We start from the raw sequence: 6221 nt of genomic DNA, 5'->3' as shown, positions 1-6221 counted from the left end.
AGGCAGGTTCAAGATTTCTTGCTTGATCAAATTTTCGAAAGCGTCTATGATCTTGTGACTTTGTGGTGGCATAAATGTGCTATGGGGTCTCAATCCTCTGAGCATGTATTCTTCCTGTGTGAAAACAGGGTTTGTGTTAGAAAAAAAGTGTTTCAAACGGATGTTGCGAATCAGTTTAAAAGCACTGACTTCCAGTTCCAGAGAGTTGATGGTAGTGGTTGGAACAAAGGATTGACCCTTTTGTAGCGTGTTGATTTCATCCTTGGTAAGAACAGTAGAAGATATGTTGATAACCAAATTGTCTTGGGTGTTCAACGTCTGCCCTTGGTTTTCTTTTTGGTTTGTGGAGGTGTCTTTCCTGTTTCCTCTGCGGGTTTTTCCCCCCCGGGGTCTTTCTGTTGATCGGGGCCCAACTCTAAAAAATGAACCGAGGAGTCTGTGGAGGTACTCGGTGTTTGTGACTCAACATCTGGTGTTGTACGAGTTGGTCTGGATCTACTGTCGTCGTCTGAAGATGATGTTTCAGTGGCTGAAGCGGGATTATAGGGTTTGTTGGAGCGACGGCGGGCATACACCTCTGCCCAGGTGTATACCTCGCCGAGCTTGTAGTCTATAGTATCCCTCTTAAACTTCCGCAGTTTTCTCTCCTGGGTCTCTCGAGTGTGTTTCTCTAATTGAACTTTAATGTCATCCAACATTTTGTTCAGGTCATCTGCTGATACGGAATCGGTCAGTTCCTTTTTTATATTGGTGATTTCCAGTGACAGTTCATCCAAAGATTTGGCGAGTTCTTCGACGATCAGCAGGATCAGGTCGAGAGAACACTTGTTTAGTATCGCATACCAGCGTTCCACAAATTTCACATTGTTTTTGCATAAGAGAGGTTTAAGTGGGACACGAAGGCCCGAGGTATCCGTTGTACACGATGGTACCGTATCAGGGTGCTTGCATGTAATTTCTGGTTTGACTCCTTTTTCAAGAGGTAGAGCAGTTGTTTGAGATTGCTTTCAGCGCTGCGGGTGTTGCCAGCAGCGGAAATTTCTTCCTGAATTAAATTATAGATTTTATCAGCATCATCAGTTGTGTAGGCAAAGGTAGAAGCTTTTTGATCAGTCATCCCTGAGACTGTGTCGAAATTCATTCTAAAGCGCGTGCTGAGGTCCGTGGACAGAGTAAGTAGAAAATCTAGAGTTAGTATCCATCACAACAAAACAAATCTGGTTTACCGACGCTGTGCGAGTTCCTACTAACTCTAGATTTTCTACTAACCCTTTAGAATAGTCAAATCCATTCTGATGCCAATAATGTAAATTATCATTAAAGGATTGTACACAGTAATACGAATCACACAGTATAAGTATGGGGAATCCAGGATCCATATTTTTGAGTGCAAGAAGCAAAGCGATAGGGGCTTGTACATATCCCCCCATGTGTGACAAGCGAAGAGGGAAAAAATGCTATCAAAACTATAATCAGGGCCACTGGATTAATGTAGCAGGGAGGGCGAAATTATGCGACAAAATAGCAAATTATGCAGCGCAATTAACTACTCCTTCTGGCAGCATTCTTTCATTATTTTATAGTTTTTACACCTGGTAAACGTGCCTGGGCAAATATTTCACCTCACTGGTATCAATGTAACACCTAAATGCATCCATCAATAACTGAAAGTCGACCTGCCACTTTACAGTAAAAACCTGCCTCTTGCTGGCAGCATTTGTGGTATAGTTTGATCCACAAGCATTTTTTTTTCACTGACAATTATTCAGTGGTAATGGATTAACTGGCAGGTGTAGCAAATCCATAATTAAGTAGAAACCCCCACAGTTGCACAATAACTCAAGCCCAGTGCCCTGTCTGTAGTATCTATCTAGCTATCTATCAATCTGTCTTTCTGTGTCTCTAAACTATCTGTGCAATATAGCTGTCTCTGTTTTGTATTTACAATACTGAAGCAGAATCAGCAATGCAACATTATGCTGATTTGCACTAATATTATCATCATGACCAGGTAAAATTGTCCGTCTCACAATCACTCTTTTTTTGGTTGGGAATTGCAAGATTCATAGAAAAATCAAGGTAGTGGTCAAGGAGATAATAACACACGAACTATAATGACTTGTAAATCAAATTATGTGGAGGTGAAAGATCCAGTGGTAACGGTTGTGCAAAAAGCAATTTGGTTTTGGCTGCGTCCGTTAATAAGGAGTTTTTGTCCATCAGTCTGAGGACGTCAGTTGCAATGCTTATTGACTAAATGTGTACAGAAATAATTGAATTCATGTGTCAAATTTATTAAACATTACACTTTATTGCATTAAGAAAGCCTGCAAAAATAAACAGCATTGCTCATTTTGTGCCGAATCAGACCCTAACAATCAATTTTCCGAATAGCATAACCACTACAGGCACTGAGGAGCAAAGAATTTTGAGAAACATGTTTTTGTTGGACATGAAAGCTGATATGCAATCTCTTCCTTCAACCAATGTACCTTTTGCCATGGACACCACATTGAGCAGCAAGACTGTACATGTCATAGAACAACAGATTTTATTTACGCCAGGAGAGCTGCCAACAGTGCGGAGTGTGCAGCACAGCTCCAAGAGTCGCTGGAAACAACACTTCTGAGAAATTCAAGTTGACTACCTCTGTAGAAACTCTAGCTGCGCCCAGGCCACTTTCCTGAACTCCTTCATGTGCCTCTGCGGGCACTGCATCCCACACCAGCTGAGGGGCACCAACTGCACTCCTGCTAAGAGAAATAACTTTTGCCAGGACGATGTCACCAGGTCGGAAACTCTTGTACAATTTAACCTTGTTTTTTTTCAGTGTCTCGAATTTCTTTCTTTCGTATTGTTGATCTGAATGTATTCTTCAATGAAGTGGATGCAATGTAGAGGATATGAACTTTGGCAAAGCGGGAATGAATGCTGTGCATCTTACAAGTTACAGTTGCACCCACATCAGGTAAGAGCTGGGACTGCGCATCTCTCAAAACAGAAACCGTAGGCAACATTCCATTATCACTTTTCTTCATCACATACCCTGAGAGGGAGGCATAAATATACCCATGCCTGCTGTATGTCCCACGCCAGGTAAAAGTCTTAAAGAATGCACAACGGTTCCCCAAGTATACAGTGCCATGCAGGAGCCATGACCCCAAACCGCTCTGCTGGTCCCAAACACTCTAGCACAGTGGCGCATTGTCTAACGAGCGTGAACCAACGTGATTGACTCTGTCACACAACCATTTGTCATGCGCTGCAATTAAGAGGACTATTTTCACAAAAGCTCAAAATCAGCCCGCAGCAGCGCTCCACTAACAAAAGAACCTGCATCAAGTCCAAAAGCACGATGTGTAAAGCACACGCCGTGGTTTTGGACTTGCTACATTTAATTTCTTAATGTAGCGCAGCTGTAGGCTGTTTGTGGGCTTTTGTGAAAGTACTCCTATGAATCGCAGCACTATCATGCGCTGCAATTAACAGAAATATATTCACAATGGCGCACATTCAGCCCCGGGCCGTGCCCCATTAAGAAATGAAATGCAGCAAATGCACGAGCTTCTTACTGCTGAATGCATGCACAAGCTGCCAGTAAAAAACACAAACTTTCCTCCTGCCAGTCCTGGTGACGCGAACGCTTCGAGGGATCTGCTGTGTGCCCGCTTCAAACTGGAGACTGCGCGCTCGGAATGAAAGATGTGCACGCGTGCACTTGCCCGCAGCTTCCTGGGAACACTGGTCACAGCGCTGTATGATGGTGTTTAATCTGCACCATACCCCCGCCAAAATGCTGAAATGGGAGGGGATGGGAAGTGTTTTTGGTTTGGGGTAGATGCGGCAGATATTGTAAACATATTTTATACATGTGGGTGCTTGTCCAATTATGTGGAGCATATCGAGAAATTCCTCGGGGAAATACCTGGGGCACTCATAAATATCTCAGCCTCTGCCATGTTTTTAGGAATGGAGGTGAATGTGCGGGTGGGGCACCCAACATACAAGCATCGCTGCATAATCTTCCTGGCGACTGGGTTAGCTTTGCTCTGTATTGCTTTTATGTGGCTTCAGAAGGATGCCCCTACCTTTGAGAAATGGAGAGCCAGATTTTATACCATTTTTAATATTGAACACAGTTTAAATGCTCTCAAAGGCTCTGGTAGGAGAAAGTTGGGTATGCAGATATGGAGCCCTATGGTTTTACATATGAAGGACTGAGTACCCTATTGTTAATAGCTATGTATGGTGTATTTATTTATATATATGTAACATCCTTTTTTGCCTACTTTTAAGCATCAGAGTAATTTTAGTCTTTGTATCTTCTTTTACCAGTTTTTACGAAGACTGTGTTTATGAATTATGATGTGTACTTGTCTTATCATGGCTTGAAATAAAAAAAAATAAAAAAGAAGAGTTGGGGATCAACACCCCATCGACAGTTTCGAAGCAGAGCATTCTGGAAGATAGTGGCCATTAATCAGCAAGAAAAATAATAAAAAACAGAAAGGGAGGTCTCCTCTAAAGTCCAATCCAGGGACGAGGAGATAAAGGAAAACAGGAAAACAGGGTAGTCCCTCTTGCTTACTTAAACGAAGGGGATAGTCCTTGCTTGTATAGAGATCTTGACAATTAAAGCCACTCATAACAGTTGTAACAAATTCAAAAAAACAATTCAAATAAAATATCTCAGTGATTTATTAAAAAAATTTTTGTACAATATCAAACATCAAATAACTGTGCCACAGTAGAAAGTTAAAAAAGAGTGTCAGCATCATGCAGAAATGATGTACATCTCTATAGTATCCACATTACAAAATTTAAAAACAGTAATAGATTTAAAACCAAGTTGTCGACGCAGCGTTTCGGTTCCTAAGTTGACACCTTCATCAGGACAGGGTTCTATGCAATAAAGAAACAACGAATTAACACAACATTTTCTTTGTTATCACAAACTCGATCCATAACAGAACCCTTTGCTCATGTTTTGCAGCTTGTCCAGTTTTTCACAAACATCTTATTTTGTTATAGCAAAGGGACATTTTTCTCACAATTATATTTCATTCTAATGAGAGGTATTTGTTCTTGGGACATATTTAAAACAGCAATCAAATGACAATGTGGCACAAAAAACCGTGGCTACTAGATCTCATGAGCTACGTGGGAAATTATCATGGTAAATGCTACATGATACATTAGATATCTAATGGCAATGCTGGAGTGGGAGTAATAATACATATTCAGCGTGGAGTTTTCTATGGACTTACTAAAAAACGGACTCGTGTGATCTTAGAGTTGTGTCTTCCTCTAATTCAATTTGAGGGAAGCAGTCCTAGGTTCATCGCAGGACATCACATGAAAATCAAGTGAATTATGGCATTTCTGAAGGGATCTCCTTAAGTCTGAAATCATATGAGACCTTCCATTAGAAAATCAAATGCACATTTTAGTTTGATGGCATTATAAGTGCATATCTCATGTTATAAAGAATTACCTTGATAGTTTCAAGGAGTTTTCGTTCTATGGAGGAAAAAGGAGCCACCGGTATATGGGACTGTCGTTTTATCAAAGTTCCTTTGAAGAATTGAAGAAACAGGGTATATAAATTAGGTCCCTGGCGATATGTTGAAACAAAAGTTTTTTAAAATTCCACAAAAATTATTCCATCAATTTATGAACTCACCCCTTTCAAATAAGGGACCAAACGTGAAATGCAGCACGTGACTGGATGTCGTCAGGCTATTTTCGTTTTGGAGGGTTTGATTCCTTATCAGGGTTTAGGAGGTATTTTTTGCATTCACCACCCTGGAGAAATGTACAGAAATGAAGCGTTTATCAATTCCCCGCTCCGCTTATGTCTGTGATTGACTGGCGGTCTACATAGTCGAGTGTCAGTATTCATGCCATTAACCAAACTCTATAGTTATAAAATTAAAACATGCCGGTTTTAAAATAAATCGGGATTATTTAAAATGACGGTATTCATGCGCAAGTGGTCGCATGCTTACGAAATACATTGTGAGTCATTTAAATTTGGAGTTAGTGTGGAACGGAAATTCGTCCCTAGTTCGGCATGCCCCAGTATTTACCAACCATATGGGTTTGTAGACATTCATCACTTTAACTTACACGAGATAGGTACATTGAATCCCCCTTTCACGTGAAAACCAGAGCTATTGGTACTATGTCGGGCCATCTCTCAGGGCGGTCACTTCCCCTCC

The 6221-nt window shown here is 41.0% G+C and overlaps 1 pseudogene; it reads right to left on the bottom strand.

Annotated features, from left to right (window-relative positions):
* Positions 1-2643: 2643 nt before the first annotated feature.
* LOC147683264 (exosome complex component CSL4 pseudogene) lies at positions 2644-3156 on the bottom strand (annotated as a pseudogene).
* Positions 3157-6221: the final 3065 nt, after the last annotated feature.

Source organism: Lissotriton vulgaris, chromosome 11 (genome assembly GCF_964263255.1).
Source record: "Lissotriton vulgaris chromosome 11, aLisVul1.2, whole genome shotgun sequence".
Classification (NCBI taxonomy): Eukaryota; Metazoa; Chordata; class Amphibia; order Caudata; family Salamandridae; genus Lissotriton; species Lissotriton vulgaris.
Note: the sequence above shows the minus strand (reverse complement) of the source record. Positions and strands in the feature narration are given on the sequence as shown.